The sequence below is a fragment of the Oryctolagus cuniculus genome, chromosome 11 (assembly GCF_051225735.1).
Source record: "Oryctolagus cuniculus isolate XC-2025 breed Fujian yellow rabbit chromosome 11, ASM5122573v1, whole genome shotgun sequence".
Taxonomy (NCBI): Eukaryota; Metazoa; Chordata; class Mammalia; order Lagomorpha; family Leporidae; genus Oryctolagus; species Oryctolagus cuniculus.
The window spans coordinates 95,401,857-95,421,097 of NC_142877.1; the positions used below are offsets into that span (position 1 = coordinate 95,401,857).

General features: G+C 40.9%; 1 long non-coding RNA gene across 2 annotated transcripts in view; it reads right to left on the bottom strand.

Moving 5' to 3' along the window:
- Positions 1-19,241, bottom strand: part of LOC149123571 (uncharacterized) — a 429,948-nt gene that overhangs the window by 153,408 nt on the left and 257,299 nt on the right. The window contains exon 2 of one of the 2 annotated variants that reach the window (XR_016216903.1): positions 17,466-17,536. The exons of the other annotated variant lie outside the window; for it this stretch is intronic. This is a non-coding gene — a long non-coding RNA (uncharacterized LOC149123571). The remainder of the gene's footprint in view (positions 1-17,465; positions 17,537-19,241) is intronic. 2 annotated transcript variants of the gene reach the window in all.

Here is a 19,241-nt window from a genome sequence, read left to right on the forward strand (position 1 = left end):
TCCACAAGCAGAATGAAATTAGACACTCATCTCACACTATACGCAAAAATCAACTTAAAATAAAAGATTTACTGAAAGCTTTAAAACAACTGGAAGAAAACAAAGGGAAAAACTCCATGGTATTGGTCTGAGAAAAAATTTTTTCAATATGAACCCAAAAACAAACATAACAAAACCAAAAATGGAAAAAATGGGATACATAAAACTCAAAGGCAATGAAAAACAATTAACAGAGTGAAGAGACAACCTGTGGGATAAAAATATACATTTGGAAACTATACACCCGATAAATATTTTGGTATCCAAAATATATAAGGAATGTAAGCAACTCAATAGCAGGGAAGTGAATGATCCAATTTAGAAAGAATCAAAGGGGCTAGATCATGGTGCAGTGGGTTAAGTCGCCATTTTCTATGCCAGAATTCCACCTGGATGCTTAAGTTCAAACCCAGCTGCTCCACTTTTGATCCAGATCTCTGCCAATGCACCTGGGAAGGCAGTGTAGGATGTCTCAAGTACGGGGCCTGCGCCACCCAGCCTGGCCCAGACCTCCTGCTTGTTGTGGCTATCTGGGAAGTGGTACAGCAGATGGAAGTGCTCTCTCGTCAAGCACAGAAAAATATGGAACATCTCTCTCCTGTAGAATAATGTTTTAAAGGATGGGGGGGGGGAGGAATGGGAAAAGATTGGTCAGCAGGTGCTGAGTTACTAGGAAAATAGACAGGAGAAATAAGTTCCAGTGTCCTAATTCACACTAGGATGACTACAAATAATAATAAAGTACTGCTCTATATTTCAAAGAAGCTGCAAGAAATAATTTTGAATGTTTTTACCACAAAAGAATAATAAATATTTGAGGAGATAGATGTTTACCCCAACATTATACATGTGTACACATAGTGAAACACTACTATGTGTATACAATGTGTACACATATTGAAACACTACATAGTACCCCATAAATATGTACAATTTTTAACTGTCACCTCTGAGAAAGGATCAAGAATGGTAAAATTGCCATTTAATTCATCCCTGGAATACTTACAGTGGAGCGGAATCCCTAAAACGAATGATTCTAAAATTGTTAGCTGAAATCTCAGTTTCCTGAAGGGTTTGTAAAAAGCGTGTTGGGTCTTAACCCTAGAGTCTCTGATTCAGTGACTGGCGTGGGGTCCAAGGATTTCAGTTTATAGGTGATACTGACACTACTGGCCTGAGGAACTGACTTAGAGAGCAGTTATGTTAAGCTACCTTGGGAGAAAAGAATATGAGTGCTTTACTTGATCATTCCAGTGCAACTGAAATGTTTTGGGGAATGACAGAATGAATTCTCAGTTAAACTCTAAACCCCTCCCCTAACCTATCCATCTCCTGACTCACCTACTTTATGGCTAGGGAGATGACAACAGGAAATAAATGTTTCAAAAATTATAAACTAAGTGCAACTTACTCATCATCTTTTTGGAGGAAATAGTCTTGAAATCATATTCTCTTCAACAATCTTCACTGAAAAAGAGCTGAAAAATCTGTACACGATTTTATTCTAACTCCCACACTGACAGAAATCTTAGTTTTGTTTCTCCTCCCACTCGTGGTATTCAAGAATCACCAGTAGAAACCCCTCATGGATTCAGGTAGTGGCACTAATTAGACTGAGTCATAATACTAAGTTGAAACCAAGCAGGACAATTTCCTGTGCCAAAGAAAAGCAGCTTTGAGTTAAAAGGACAGTGAATCAGTTGTAAGTACTGAATGCCTACCATGTTCCTAGAATATAATAGTACACAAATGTGTCTCACAAAAGGACTTGTATATGACAAATTCTTAATAAACATCAAATGAATGAATATAAAACAATTAGAGCTACAACATCTGCTTTATGGTCACACAAGCCAAATGAACTTGCTGAGTTAGTCTATACCCTAGAAATATATGCCTTAATTCTGTGCTCTGTGGCTGTGTGCTAAGCCCACAGAAATCCTTCCAGTGGCTACCTCCAGTTCATTCAGGGAGTTTCAGTCCTCATGGTTACAGAGAACAAAACTAATCAGAACATCCCATTTTCATGTCCACAGTGATGAGTTCAAGTGGTGGTCAGGTGATCCAAGCATGATCAGTAAGAGACTTCCTAAGAATATTTTAAACTGAAATTCCAAGAGAGTTGCATTTCCTTTCCTTGTCCCAGCGCTTTTCAGCTGTTTCCTGGGAAGATGCCAACTAGGCAAATACATATGGGACTCAAGAGTTAAATAAACTGACAGAAAGTACAAGGGAAGAGGTTAGTTATTACGAGTGTGTTTAAAAATTTATCTTTAATCCTATTTTCTTCTCTTCCTGAGTTCACATCAAATCAAAGTTTCCGGCATCCTTCCACTTCAATCTGATCTTATGATTGCATTTATTCAGTACCATCCCACGTCAGACCCATAAAAATCTCCTGTACCTGATCCTCCGTACACTTTCACCTGTTTCTGGCTTGTGACAAACAAATGTGAGAGCTATTAAAGTTATAACTTGAAGCCAGCAGAAGCCAAAAATGCAAGTAGCCTACATCTCTACTTCAAGGAAAGCTGTCAGCAGATTGACAGCATCCAATTTGGTCAGCTAGATGTAAACATCTGTCATATTTCATCGTGATGCATTTTTGAATTTGTTATAGCTACCCTCACTATCTAAACTAATAAAGAATCATTTAGTGTATTAATCCCATTTAAAACATGAGGTTTTATGACATCTCCCTGAGAGTAGGGTTAGATAGAGAACAGAAGTGATTTAAATATTGAACCCTGAAGCATTCCAATCCTTGAAAATCTGGGAAAAGAATGAAAATCAGAAAAGCAATCTGAGAAGGAAGAACTAAGTGGATAAAGGAAAACTCAAAGAGGCTGTTCTGTTCTAGAAAGAATGTGAAATGTTAGAGAAGGAATGACTAATGTGCTCTAGGTAATACCTAAAATCCTTTGTTTCTGCAACTATTTTTTTTTCAATTCCATCGGATGCTTCAATAATCTTCCAACAAATTCCCTGTTTTCTTAAAGTAATTTGAATCAGATTCCCATCAACCAAGAGTGCTTGATTATAGTAGGCAACTTCTAAGAAGGGCCCCAATGACTTCTGCTTGTCAATATCCTTGCCCTAGATAATTTCATTTTCCTCTTGAGTATGTGATAAACTTTCTGATGTACTTCTAAGAGAATGGATAGTAGCAGAGTGATGGAATATCATTTCTGAAATTAAGTTATAAAATATCGTGGTGAGGTCAGTGCATGGCATAGTAGGCTAAGCCTCCGCCTGTGGTGCTGGCATCCCTTATCGGCATCAGTTTATGTTTGGGCTGCTCCTTTTTTGATCCAGCTCTCTGCTAATGGCCTAGGAAAGCAGTGGAAGATGGACCAATTGCTTGGGCCCTGCACTCATGCAGCAGACCTGGATGAAACTCCTGGCTCCTGGCTTCAAATCAGCCCAGCTCCAGCCATTGCAGCCATTTGGGGAGTGAAACAGTAGATGGAAGACCTCTCAGTTTCCCTCTCTCTGCCTGTAACACTGCCTATCAAATAAGTCTTTAAAAAGAAAGCCATGGCTTCTATCATACATATAGTCTCTCATGCTTTCTCTTGAATAACTCAGCCAGGGGAAAGCCATTACTGTGGTATTACTGTGGTATTACTCCATTACTGTGGTATTACTCCAGCCCTGCTTGGAGGATCATGTGGTAGAGCTCTAGACCTGCCACTACATCTGAGTGAGCTTGAAGCAGATCTCTACACCAGCTAACTCTTTTTATGAGACCTCAGTGCTAGCGAACTCAAACAAAATTTCAAAACATCAGCTAAGCCATATTCAGATCTTGCCCTACAGAAACTGTGAGATAAATGTTATTTTCAGCCACTGAGTTTCTGGGATAATTTGTTATGGAGCAACACTAACTAATTCTTGCAATTAACAATAGACATGATATGTGCTGGGGTAAATACAGTGAATGATGGAAGGAAGGGACAGCCATGAGAGAAGCTGAGGACCGAGGTTTCTGGGAGAGGAAATGTTAGGTGTGAAGACCCTAGGGTAAGAATGGAGTTACCATGTTTAACAAGTGGAAAAGACCCATGTCATTACTATGTGGGAAAGAGAGCAAAAGGTGGTCAGAGACACTGAGGGGCAGAGTAGTCTTTATGGGATGAGTTTATTAATTTGTTTTCCATCACTGTAACAAAATGCCTGAGGCTGGCCACTTTGTAAAGAAACGAGATTTATTTAGCTCACAGTTACTGAAACTGAAAGCCAAAGATCGGATGGTACCACTGGGGCAGCCTCTGGTAAAAGCCCCTTTGGCTGCTAACATCAGAGCAGGTGTCATCACAGTGGGAATGTGTGTGGAGAGAGATCACATGGTGAGTAAGAAACTGTAAAGTGCAAAGGGAGCAATCTTGTTCTTTTATACTGAAGTTATGCTATTGTGAAAATCAGGGGCCAGTGCTGTGGCACAGTGGGTTAAATCCCTGGCCTGAAGCATCATCATCCCATATGGGTGCTGGTTCTAATCCTGGCTGCTCCTCTTCCAATTCAGCTCTCTGCTGTGGCCTGGGAAAGTGGTGGGAGATGGCCCCAGGTCCTTGGGCCCCTGCACCCACATGGGAGACTCAGAGGAAGCTCCTGATCCTGGCTTTGGATTGGCGCAGCTCTGGCCATTGCAGCCATCTGGGGAGTGAACCGGAGGATGAAAGACCCCTCGTCTCTATCTCTCTCTGTAACTCTATCTTTTTTTTTTTTTTTTTTTTTTTTTTTTTTTTTTTTTTTGACAGGCAGAGTGGACAGTGAGAGAGAGAGACAGAGAGAAAGGTCTACCTTTGCCGTTGGTTCACCCTCCAATGGCCGCCGCGGCCAGCGCACCGCGCTGATCCAATGACAGGAGCCAGGTACTTATTCTGGTCTCCCATGGGGTGCAGGGCCCAAGGACTTGGGCCATCCTCCACTGCACTCCCTGGCCACAGCAGAGAGCTGGCCTGGAAGAGGGGCAACCGGAACAGAATCCGGCACCCTGACCGGGACTAGAACCCGGTGTGCTGGCGCCGCAAGGCTGAGGATTAGCCTAGTGAGCCGCGGCACCGGCAACTCTTTCAAATAAATAAAATAAATCTTTTTTTTTTTTTAAAAAAAAAGGAAAATCAAAGAAAAAAAAGAAATGAAGGAAGGAAGGAAGGGGATTGAAGGAGGCAGGGGACAGGAAATTGATTATCTACTTAGATCTGTATCTATGAAATGTATGTGAAATCTGTTTTCTTTGCATTAATAACAATATAAAAGAGGAAAAAAGCCACTCTAGCAGAAACTAACTCTATAAGCACATATTCTTTCTGAGGCCAGTGCTCCCAGTGACCCAAACACCTCCTACTCAGCCCCATCTCTTACAAGTTCCATACCACTTCTCAACACTGCCATAGTGGGGACTAAGCTTCAACACATGAACCTTGGAGGGGAAAACCTACACCAGACCATGGCACAATACCAAAGTGAACTTTACTAAGGAACTCACATTCAAGCAATGAATATTAACAGTGCGTATAAGAGTAATGAGGGTGCCAGGGTTGCTGTTCTGGGCAGATTGGTTAAGGGAGGACTATTGAAGGATCTGACCTTGATGAATAAAAAGCTGGAAAGATGAAGAGTGAGGTAGAGAGGTCAAAGGGAAGCACATGCAAAGACCCTAGGGCAGACATGATTTCGGATTGCTTAAAAAGTTGAGGCTGGCACCACGGCTCACTTGGCTAATCCTCCGCCTGTGGCGCCAGCACCCTGGGTTCTAGTCCCGGTTGGAGTGCTGGTTCTGTCCTGGTTTCTCCTCTTCCAGTCCAGCTCTCTGCTGTGGTCCTGGAAGGCAGTGGAGGATGGCCCAAGTGCTTGGGCCCTGCACCCCTATGGGAGACCAGGAAGAAGCACCTGGCTCCTGGTTTCAGATGGGCGCAGTTCCTGCTGTAGCGGCCATTTGGGGGGTGAACCAACAGAAAGAAGACCTTTCTCTCTCTCTCTCTCTCTCTCTCTCTCACTGTCTAACTCTGCCCGTCAAAAAAGAAAAGTTGAAAGATGGCCAGTGTGTCTGCAGCACAGACAGCAAAATAGAGAGCTCCAAGATTAAACTGATGAGGGACTCAGGCCACACTTTGTGGCCTTTGCAGAAGACGGCTGTGAGTGTAGATTTCATTTGAAAAGCATCTGGAGTCTACTGAAGAAGTTAAAATATGGAAGTGGTATCTCAGTTTCCTCAGCCTTAAAGTGCAAGGAAATTAAATACAGTAATTTACTGAACATCTCCTAAGCACTATGCAGGGGAATTGAAGAGGAATTATATGTTCCCTGATATTAAATGGGCACATAGGCCAAAAGTGGAAATACACAGAAGCACAAAACCACACATGTGTTAGTATATGGCATGAATGGATCCATTCATCCCAAGATAATAATAAAAGGCCTACAAAAAAGAATTCTTTTAATCTGCATTCCAAAGGAGGAATGGAGCTCTCTAAGTGAGAAAAAAAAAAAAAGGAAGAATCTTACAGGGAATAGGAATACAAGTGAGGTCATGGATACTTGGCAGCACTCGCAGGGAGTAGAAAGCAAGTCTGTTACTGAGTCCATGGGAGAGAAGGTAAGAGAATGGACAAAATTTCAGAGGTGGGTCAAGATCTTCAAATGTTTGAATTGAAAGGAACTTTTAAGATTTAATGTCAAGATTTGCCACTCGGGGCTGGCACCATGGCTCACTTGTTTAATCCTCTGCCTGTGGCGCCGGCATCCCATATGGGCACCGGGTTCTAGTCCCGGCTGCTCCTCTTCCAGTCCAGCTCTCTGCTGTGGCCTGGGAAGGCAGTGGAGGATGACCCGAATGCTTGGGCCCCTGCACCCACATGGGAGACCAGGAGGAAGCACCTGGCTCCTGGCTTCGGATCGGCGCAGCGCGCCGGCTGTGGCAGCCATTTGGAGAGTAAATCAACGGAAGGAAGACCTTTCTCTTAGTCTCTCTCTCTCTCTCTTACTGTCTATAACTCTACCTGTCAAAAAAAAAAAAAAAAAGATTTGCCACTCATGGTTCAATAATAAACCTACTATGCTCCAAGCATTCTCTATTGCTTGATTTTATTTATGCCTTACCTTAAAAAACATTTTATAGATTAAAAATATGAGGCTCCTCAAAGCAAAGAGATGTGTCTAAAAGACTCACAGATAGGAAACAGCAAGCTTTGGAATCAAATCACACCATCTCTAACTACAGGGTGTGTGTGGAGAGACTATGAGTGGAACCTCTTATCTGGGGAAGGGTTACTTTCCAAAGTATTGGGAGAAATAGCTGAAAGTCAGTTGATTCAAAAGTCGGTTGGAATCAAAGTGAGGAAGGCCTTTTTGCATATCCACCTAAGGATTTTTGTACTAAATCTTGAGTTAACAGCAACAAATAATTTTGAGGAAAAGAGTGACATACTTGTTTTGGGGAGATTTCTTTGGGGTCTGTCTATAATGTGAATTAGGAGAGGGAGACCCTGAAGAAGGAACTGTTGAGCAGCAATTTTAGGCATTTGATGATAGGATCTAAGCAGAATGATGTCAACACAAGTGGAAGGAAAGAGGAACAAGAGAAATCCCTCCAAGGTAGAATCAATAGGATTCGGTGCATAATTTAATACAGACAGGGGGAAGGAGGGTTCTAAGAAGGAAGCTCAAATAATAAAGACAATGGTGCTGTCATATTTAGAAATAGTAAAGTCAGAGGAAACCAGTTTGAGGGAATTTAGTGAAAGGAGAGAGATTCAACATCAACTACATCTGTTGGATTAGAGGTAACAACATTAGAAGTGAATGTGCAAATAAAAATCAGGAAGGATCTTAGCCAAAAACACTGATGTGGGAATCATAAACCTAGGTGCAATTTGAATCCTGAGGGAATTTGAATCCTGGGCTGCCATGCAAAGACAGAAAAGGGCACTGTCATTGGCCGTTAGTTTTCAACATCCATTCCCCACTTTTGCTGCCCTAATTTTGTTCAGTTACCTCTCACTTCCCTTAAAGCACATGCTTCTCCTGAAGTTATTTTCAGATTCCGAGAGTGGATCTTGATTGGTCAAAGTCAGCAGTAGTCATTTCCATCTCTGTTAAGAATGTGCATAGGAAACAACTTTAGGTAATGAGATTGGGAAGTCAGCCAGGAGGTTTCTAAGGACTAATGAAGAGGAGATGGGTTCCTGTTTTCCTACAGAAGTTGTGCAACCTCTATCTTGTCATGGAGCCTGCAACTGCTGTCCCATTCGGGGCTGCTGAAGAGTTAGATTGCACTGAACAAAAGCATCCTGTGATGTAACTGAGAACTCAGCCTTGGGAGAGTATTCACATTGAGAGGTCTCAAGCAAAACCCATGAAACAGAGTAGACTTTGTCAGAAGCTACAAGACAAAAAAAAATCAAATTAAGCTCTGAAGCCACTTATTGGAAAGTAACTCGAGATTTTGATAAGGTGAAGGCTGGGCTGGGTGGGCTGGAGTGGGATACACAAGAAGAGACTGTGAGGAAGGGAACTATTGGAGACAAGGCTTTCTTCTCATGAGCATATCCCAAGATCTGCTCTTCACAAGGTTCCTGAGGAGATCCTAGGGTCAGCAAAAGCCACTTCTGAACTACTAAACAGATTCTCTTTCTAAGCAGTAACATTCATATCAGCTGGGCAAGTGAATGCAAAACCAGCCTCAATGCAGCTATGATTCATATCCACCCTGTCGGTGTGAAAATATGGGTTGAAATGGACTTTGCTACTGGAAATGAAGTGTGATCACACTTGGAGGGAAGCACTCCAATTCCAACCTCAATTATGACAGCCTTTGAGCTTGGGGAACTGGAAGGAGCAGACAGAAAATAGAAGAAATTCTTTCTCCAGGATTTTCCCTGTTTGCAGCCTGAACCCTGTATGATTGTTCATTCTCTTCTGGGATTCTTTTTTTTTTTCCTGATTTCAGCATCCTCTTCTCACTCCATCAGTTTTCTCTCCCTGCGAGAGGGTATCTGGAGCCTTGGGTGACAGTCACAAGTGATTTTACAAACTGTTGGAATTAACTAAAACTTAACTCTTTCCCAGTAAATCTCCCTTGAGTCAACACACAGCAGCTGGAAATCCCCAGCATGGGCCTGGCCAAGATACTAAGCAAAGCTGGCTGTCTTCCTGAAACTTGCTCCTGGTGATCCCTAAGAGTCATCAGACACTGACACCAAGCCCGTCAAGGAAGGGCTGGGTTCTTCTAAGCATGCCTCTGTACATAACCTGCCTTAAATATCTGGCACCAGGGGATTTCCCAGAAGTTTGAGCTGGATTTGCTTTGGAAAAAAGGTAAAGCACACAATAGACAGAGTTCAGAAATTGATGATTAAATACAAACATTGCCAGCTATTAGGCAAGATGCAAGAGTACAGAAAATGCAAATAAAAACACCCAGGGTTGTTGAGCCCTGGCTAATCTGGAGAGGTATTACTTACTGTTAAAGTGAGAGCACACCCATCTTTTCTGATAGGATGCATTTGTGGGGCCTCACTTCTTTCTCTACCTTTCATTTCACTCATGTGGTGGGAGGTGGCTAGGGAGATGGAGGGGGTACAGAGAGCTGAGAGCAAATGTACAAAATATTTACTAAAGTTGACTACACTTCTGCCAAAACTGTGTTTATTTGTTAAAAATATACTTCATTGTGTTCTCGTAAATCTAAACCCATCCCCAGCCCCCACGGATACACAGTGATTGGATTTCAGGGTGAGGTGCCAGCAAGTGCTTTCAGGGGCATTAATGTGCCAGCTGCTCCCTCAGCAATCATTTTATTTCCAGTCTTTAGCTGGGTTTTACACTTTGATTTTGTATAAGGAAATCAGGATTTGAGGGTCTTTTGTGAGTGAAGGGAGCGAGAGAGCAATATGGCCTTGGAGCTCCATACACACAGGAAGCCTAACAGGCCAGGCTCAAAGCTTGGATTTGCTTCCACTCTAACTTTCTGAAAAAGAAAGGCTCCACTACACATGAGGCTGCTCTGTGGGAAGCCTGTAAGGAGGATACTTGGAGGACTAAGGAATCTAGAATGTAATCTACAGCCACTAATCCAGAGTTACCTTTGGACCTCGTGTACATAAAACATGTCCATCCTGGAAAGAGGTGTCTGTAGAAAGGACTGCCTCCGTCTAACAAGGTCAAACGCCTTCTCCAGTGGTTCCTGAGGGCTGCATGGAGCATAAGGGTTCCTATCTGATTCTCTGAAGGAGTTAACGTTCTTTTTTAATCACACAGAAATCACTGAACTGCTGCAAGCGTCAGAAGTCCCACTCCCTGGCCAGCTTATCCAAGTGCATGACATGTTGGAATGACTCCAACCAGATTCTCCTCTGCTGAACACACTGACCAGCCTCCAAAAGGAAGAGTGGCCTCTTGTATTGAGCCTGTGAAAATGGAACTGCTAACCACATATGTGCTCACACTTACGTTCTCTCCTGCATGCAAACACACCACACAACGGTGTTTTTATTTATTTATTTACTTTTGTTTGATGTTTAATATTGGAACAAAATTACTGAACAAAATTCCCCCAAAGAACACTTCCCTCTCTTGCTTTGAGGTCAGGGAAAGACAAATTGAAAAGGGCTCCTTCTCTTTCCTCCTCCCCATCCCCCTAGCATCCCAGATTCAAAACACTCATTCTAAGGATGGAGCAGGGGTGGAAAAGTTCAAGAAAATCAGGCCTTGTCTATGCACTGGCTCTGTAAGGAACTCTTGTTGTCCAGCAGCTGCTCTCGTACTGCCTCGGAGGAAGTCCTGCCTGCAAGGGGACTGGGCACAGAGAGCCGCTAACGCAGGCAGGAGCAGTCAGAATGGTAGGGCCTCTGCTATTTTTTTCTACCTTAAGAAAGATGGACTTTGTTTCTCAAAATAGACCAGAGATCCTGTTTCTGGTACCCCTCTACCAGTAACTGGTTTTAACCAAACACAGTTGGAATAAGTGTGCACGCTTATGTGTGTGTCAGTGGGAGAGAAGGATGGAAAAGAGGATAAACTCATAATCTACTCAACCTTTAATTCTGTATGGCTTTTTTCTTTAAATGTAGAAAAGGCAGAAAACCTTCAGCCAAATACAAAGAAGTAAAGTGGTTGAGAAAGACTTTATGACTAAGAGAGGATTGCAATGGAAAATATGTAAAAAGAGAAGTTAAACCAGCTGGCTTATTTAATTTTGGCTTTTCCCCCCTTTTCACATTTTTTTTTCTTCAGTCTCAACCAGGGAAAAATGTACTGTGTAAATATGCTGTGTTTTTCCTAGTATTTAGCCCTAAAAAAATTCTTCACAGAAATTAGTTTAGAAGCTCCCTGGAGATGGGGCGTGAACATGACCTTTCACCATTAGGTCACAGGTCGCTTCCTGCTCCCTCTTAGAAGTAAAAGCTCTTACTCTTCTGTCTGGGAGGTGGGAAGGGAGCATGGGTAGGGGGAAGGGCAGAAAGCTCAATGGTTATTTATTTCTTATATTATTTTCTTGTAGGAACATTTCCCCTCCCATTCTTGTATCATAACCAGGAGTTAAATTTCAAAGCTCTATTCCAAAGTACATACATGAATTAATACATTTTCAGTTTATTAACTTACTCATGTATTCAGTAAATATCATTTGAGCATATCTATAACAGTAACTACACAATTACAGTAAGTACTATGAGACAACAGAACAGAAAAACGGAACTATTCCTGGGGAGAGCAACAAAGGCAAGGCTTTGAGGAGATGATGATATTGGAACTAAGTTTTGTAAGCCAAGTGGAAAAGCCGCATTTTCACCTTGAGAAAGTGGAGCAGTCTGCAATGTTGTACCCAAACAGGGAGCTGGGTAGGGGCAAAAAAAAATGAGTGCAATATGATGGGATTGGCCTATGGGGATTAGGGTTGAGAACCAAAAGTTAGCATCTAAGGAACAGGGTATACTTGATTTTGGTGGAAAGCAGCCTAAACATCATCCTCAAGAGACAAAGTATGAGAGGGTCTTCAATGCTAACAGCACAGAACCTGTTCAGGCAAGCACAGAAGCAAGACGATGCTTACCACAGTCTGAGAACTAAGAACAGTTGTGATTGACGCCCAGATGATTGAAGAGGATAACAGAAAAGTGGGCTAGGTATGGACAACTGGAGAACAACTGTAGCCTAGGGCCTGGGAAAAGTGTTCAAACTACCCAATCCTCAGCCTGCTCACATGCCACCCTGCCTATCCCATTCCTTCCCATGAAAACTGAAATAAAGGCTGTTACCTGTGATTTCCCCTCACTCTTTCTACCTCCTAAGCAATCTTGGTACTTCTCCATGTGACCCTACATGGCACAGAGTGTCCCATCCCCTTGAGAACTATAGCAATAAACTCTTTTTTCAAAAGCAGTTGTCTCCTTGTCTACCATTTTCGTACCACATTTGATTAACACAAAATGTAGGGTACATTTTGAAATGGTTCTAAGAGACTCAATAAAGAAAATATGTGTTAGATGAATGAATCAATGAAATAATGAATGAGTGAATGAATTAGTGACTATTCATTAACATAAAATACATCTCTTATCTTTTTAAAACTGTTCTGATGTGATTAAAATCCATTCACCTTAGCTATTATTGGTCATCATACTCTTGTGCAATCAAGAGAAGGATTGGTGAGAAATATGTACTCAGAATAAATTACACATTACAAAATGACACAAGAAACTATGGCCTGCAAGGCAGCATGTTCCTTGGTTCCAGGAAGAAATCCAAAGCAGACTTCTCCCCAGCCAGCATGTCCATTTTGCACTACCTTTCTATGTGAGATGCTATTTTGGCATGCCAGGATAGATTACCTACTCCAACAAATAACCATAAATTTCAGTTGTGTAAGATAATAAAAACGTATTTTTTAATCACCAAAATCCAAAGCAGGTGTTCATAGTTGGACAGCTCTCCTGGATGCCTCCATGCACAAGAATCAAAGACTTCCGTCTTATAATGTTGCCATTTTTAAAATGTGGCAATGGGTCTGGCATTTGATATGACCATTAAGATGCCATCTGGGATTGCCTGTATGTATCCCATGTCAAAGTGCTTGGGTTCAAGTCCCAGCTCTGCTTTCAACTGTAGCTTCCAACTATTGTGTATCCTGAGAGGCAACAGGTGGCTCAAATACTTGGGTTCCTGCCACCCTCATGAGAGACCCAAACTGTGTTCTGAGTTCCTGGATTCAGCGTGGCACATCACTTGAAAATGACCTGCCTCACTAGGCAGTGAATGAAAAATGTGTGTTTCTCCCTCTTCCCCTCTTAAAGCAGTAAATAAATAAATAAAACTTTTAAGACTAATTAACAAGATGTGGGCTTCAAAGTTACTAGAGAAGATAGGAAAATTATGGGAAAAAAAGACATATCAAATACATACCCAACTTTGAACACAAATTCCAATCAAAATGTTTAACTAGATTCTATTGGACAGAAATAGTCACAAGACTTCCCAATAAACACAAGGATGCTAGAAAGTAGACTCTGGGCTGCCACTTCCCAGCAACCACTCTGCTGGAGAAGAGTTAAACCTCAGCTAATCTTACCCACCAAATCAAGACATGTTACCTAGAACTGCATTCTGGTAATGGAGTAACTGAGTGGATCAAGTGATTAGCTAATGTAAATCAATGGATCTTAACCTTTTGGAGATCATGCTTCTGATATAATTTATGGACACTTTCCCTATGAAAACACCCAAACAAAAGCACACAATTTTCATGGAATTTCAAAAGCTTCATGGATTCGCTGAAGCCCATCTATTGAGATCATTAGAAAGGCAAAGAGTGATAGCTTTATTATAGCTGAGATTGTTTATCTCAGAGTTATGTCTTGAATAGTCATATAAATCCTGACTCATGGACACTTTTAAATTAGATTTCTTTAATCTCTTTGATTGGGATCTAATGTTTTTTAAATTAATTGTGCTACCCCCATTTCAGTTGCCAATTTTTCACTGAGCAGAAATTCCTGTCTCTGTCACTGCCCCGTTCACCACTGTCAGATGTTTGACATGACAACCAGAGTGACACCTAAATATTCAAATTTTGTTACTCCCTCCTAAAAACTTTTCAGCGGATAAAGATCCAGAGTTCTGTCACACCACGTCCTAAGTGAAAGGACCCTGCTTGAGCTGCTCTGACTGAAGTGCTCCCTCCCATGGCCTTTCTTTCCCTCTCCCATCTCAGGGCTTTGGCACATGGCCTTTGCACCTCCTTTAATTGTCTCTTTTCTTCATTCTTTAAGCTAACTGAAACTCTTCCTATAGATCTCAGCTTTACTGCTATTTCCCCAGGAAAGCCTTTACAGATATAGAAAATAAAGACCTGTGTGTTCTTGGAGCACTCTTCAACTTTTTCTCCTGACATTTATCACTGTTTATAACAATATCCATGATTATTCAGTTGAGCCACTTCAGTTAAAAGGTAGGATCTATGAGAGCAGAAACTTTGAGTACCTAATATCCCAACTCAGCACCTAGGTTAATGCATGTGGCACTCAATATTTGTTGAGTGGATGAATGAATGCTACCTATGTTTTACATAATACCTTGGAGGTAGGAGAAGTTGAGTGATTAAAGATCTTAAAATTACTTTCTCATTCTGGGAAGATAACAAGATAATGAAGATAGGGTTTGGTACAATTCTAAGGAAATTTATAGGCAGTGACTTTTACACCACTACATAACAGTCTCCACTTTTCGACAACTTCTAATAGGAGAAACAAGCAATAAAACATGTGTTCATCATTATTTCCCATAGAAAGGATCATTGATGGAGTATGATCAGTGGAAACAGGCTGTCATCAAAAGAACTGGAAAGTAGGAGACTATTGGGCCAATCCGCAAAGGCTTCCTGAAGAAGATGAGTCTTGGGTTATAGCTTGAAGAGCTCTTTATAACATTCCTTTTTGTGAAATATATGTGCACCCTGAGTGTCAACAAAATATTTTACTCAGAAGTCTTGCTCCTCTGCTTCTGTGCTTTGTTGTCACAAGTACAAAACTATAATTCATGAGAAAAACTGGCAAGATCTGGGTCAGGCTGGCATTTTAATTGCCCAGCAGAGAATAAGTCCAATAGAGAATAAGACATTCAACAATTATATCTCATACTCTGTTGTATTATATTATTTTTCAAAATATCCGAAGTCTCTCAGACCTGGCCATATGCTTTCCTTTGGCAAGTGAAATGAGTGTGGAAGTGATGTGTCCAGAAGCTTTGAGAGCTGTTGTGAATTTAGCCACCACACCCCTCCACCACCAGCACCTCTATCTCTTCCCTCTGACATAAGACCCACCATATCCCCAGATGGGGCTCTTCTCTCAACCTGGGTCCCAAAGTGTGGAGGGGAAGGGGCAGAGCCACAGTTGACCTACAGTCAATGTTGACTAAGATGAGCAAAATAAAAGCTTCTACTTTTCTAAGCCTGAGATTTGAGGGTCATTAGTTACTAGAGCACAACCCAGCAAAAGATGGCTGATGAAATCTTTACTTAATATATACTAAATCCATCTTCTGTATATAAAGATAATTGAAAATGTCTTGATGTGAATGGAATGGGAGAGGGAGCGGAAGATGGGAGAGGTGCGAGTGGGAGAGAAATTATGGGGGCGGAAGCCATTGTAATCCATAAACTGTACTTTGGAAATTTATATTTACTAAATAAAAGTTTAAAAAATTATAAAAGGGTATTTCCAAAATTTCATGGGCAATGGAATTTGTGGTAAAAATGTTTTGAAATCCATGTACGCAGGGAGTCTTCAAAAAGTTTATGGAAAATATGTACTGTGAAAAAACTATATGTGGGCTTCAAATATATTTTGCACCAATATAAATTTAGCTTTCAAAAAAAAAAGATAGCTGATGTACTTTCCTTCACAAAGACTATATCTGATTGAACTCAGCTACTCAAAAAAAATGATACATTCCCATTGATCAGTTACTCCCTCATGCCTATCCAAGTTCACAGCATCAGGAAGGCACAATTGCAATCATAAGGGAGAAAATGGAATTCTCAACCATCAAAGCCAGTGGCCTAACCTCTGCGACACCGACCTGAGAGATCCTGCAGTCCACTTGCTTTTTAACTCCCTGCTGGTTATTCCAGGAGAATTCCACTATAGAGGAAGGAAACTAAGAATAGATTCCTGACAACTAGAAGAGGACTTCTTTTTCTGGAAATGAAAATAAATTAGAGAAAAGGGGCTTTATCTGTTGATTTATAATAAAATATGAATAGTCACAGCTCTTCAAAATATCATTTTGATAGTAACAATTCAGAGAAACAATAAAGAACTTACATTAAGAACCAAAATAGTTTCTATAAGATATTTGCTAAGCTTATGAAATGAAATCCATAAGCTAAGTTAAACTCCTAATGGGCAAGCTCTTACTTAATACTCCCTTCCCCTCTCCTCTACTTCCTCCCTTTCCTGATCATTTCCCTTCTTTGTCTTTCTTCCTCGTCTTTTCCCAAAATACCTTTGCTCATCTTTAGAAGACACAGAGTCTGTTTAGGTTTTCTGTGTCTTCATTGCTCAATAGATACAAGTATAGATAAATCAGAAATGCCCCTCTCTATATCTGTAAAAATATGCTTTTTTTATTTGAAAGGGTGGGGGGAAAGGAGAGCAAAGAGGTTAGGGAGGGAGGGAAAGAGATAAAGAAATGGCTGGGGCTGGGCCTGGGGCCAAAGCCAAGAGCCAGGAGCCAGGAATCCAACCCAGACCTCCCATTTGAGCTGCAGGAACTCAATTACTTGGGAGTATCAACACTGCCTCCCAAGGTCTGCACCAGCAGGAAACTGGAATTGGGAGCTGAAGCTGGAAATCAAACTCAGACATTCCACTTTGGGATGCAGGCACGTTAGCTGCCAGAACAAATGTCTTCCCTGCTTTCAGACTTTGAAAGAAAAGCAAAAACATACACTTATTTCTAGGAGTTCAAACCCTAACCCAAAAATATTAAAAGAACTTGCTTAGCCAAAATCCTCTAAAGTTGAAAAGTCTTTTTAAAAAATACTTGAAGTTGAGGGATTTGGGCACTAAGTACACCAAAGTGTAGTCCCATTTCTCCCAGGTCTGCATGGCCATGGACTATTTGAATTCATTTCAGAAGCTTTCCTTGTTGTCTGCTAGGATCATAAATCCCACCTTCATGTACAACTTGCAGTTTATAATTATGGATTATCTTACTGAAGAGCCATTTTACTGCATATTTTCTATTCCAAGTTCAATTCCAGTTAAGCATTCCCTCCTGCCTCAATATTCTTGAATTTCAACTGGTAATTGGTCAATCACGTTACCAACTATCACTTCCTATTTTTGGAAAATATTGCCCTTCACATAAATGTGTTGAGTCTTTAACAAGCATTCACTCTAAGTTGTATATGGACTTACCATTTAGTTGCTCATGTCACTTCTGGAAAGCTGACTTTGTTACACCAGGTAGACATCTCAACATGCAATCCCTGAAACACATTTAAGCCAGAAGTAGGCACAGTTGAAGTGCCAATGTGTCTGAATTTGCAAAGGTCTTCTGGTAATCTGAGGAGTTATATTGAGTTACTCTTGGCAAATATTTCACTTTATTTTTATAGCTTTGTGATACAATGAAAGAGCCTTGGAACAGGAGATAAGAACTCATGGACTACTAAAATGGTTCCATACACAATATTTTTCAAACTTAACAAAAAATGTAAATGGTTTACTGTTTCATGACCATGGATATGATGAACTACTCTTTGTTCTGAATTTCTCTAGTTCCTATGTAGAATGTTTGTAACAGGAGTGATCTGCATGAGAACTCAAAGCCAACTATGTACCCATACAGAAGAAAGCAAATTTTCCATAATAGCTCCATGGTTTAAAACAATCAAAATGTATTATAATGTACACACCAAAAATATCATGGTCCATTAAGAAACACACATGAGGCATTCATTGATGGCAATTCCTGGGTATATCAACCAAGAAACAGGCAAGCTAGTTCTTAAGTGGCCTCACCATAAGAGTGACAACTGGGTAAATGCTTAGATAAGTCATTCCTTTTTCTCATTGAAAATTAAGGGGAAATAGGGCTGGTGCCATGGCTCAACAGGCTAATCCTCTGCCTGTAGCACTGGCACACCGGGTTCTAGTCCCTGGTTGGGGCGCCAGATTCTGTCCTAGTTGCTCATCTTCCTGTCCAGCTCTCTGCTGTGGCCCAGGAGTGCAGTAGAGGATGGCCCAGGTCCTGGGGCCCTGCACCCACGTGGGAGACCAGGAGAAGGCTCCTGGCTCCTGGCTTTGGATCAGCGCAGTACGCCGGCCGCAGCGGCCACTGGAGGGTGAACCAATGGAAAAAGGAAGACCTTTCTCTCTGTCTCTCTCTCTCTCTCCCTGTCCACTCTGCCTGTCAAAAAATAAAATAAAATAAAACAAAATAAAGAAAATTAAGGGGAAATAAATGGAATCGCTGAGTTGGCTCATTTATCACAAGGTCAATGTCTTAGGATATCTGTGCTTATAAAAATCACAAAATACCCAATTTGTGACTTTAGAGAACAAGAAGTCACTGAAAGTTAGAATTAAGTGGAACTTTCAGGCATTTTGTAGTTCACTTTTTTTGTTTTACTTCATACACTGAATAATTTCTGCATTATTCTCACCCATTCTAAATACTCCTTAAAGGAGAAGGGTTACATGTGGAAGCACAAAGGAAATGCATGATTTATAGTAAATTATCTCTAAACGAGAGATGCTGACCACTTTTGTCTTTTCTTTGAAAAAATTTTAGAACATTTATTTTCTTATTATTAAATCTGTATTACAGGAACCATTGCTTAAATATACATATCATATGATTATAAGATACAAAACTGAGTCTTAAACAACCTTAAGGGAATGCAGACAAAAAATGCTGTTAGGATAAGGGACAACCCTGAGTGTCCACACACAAAGCTGTCACACTTTCATATCACTTCTGTTGTTTTGCTGTACTTGCTTTTAGGAAAATTGCCTTAAGAGGGGTGTGTTTCCATGAATCAGTTTCATCTTATTATAGCTACCCTCTGGGTTTCACAAAATAAAGTTTTGCCACTTTATTTTTCTGTCACTCATATTTTTCTTCAGACTCAAATCCTGATTATTTCTTCCTATTAAAAATGATTTTTAAAAGGGCAATGATCTGTTACC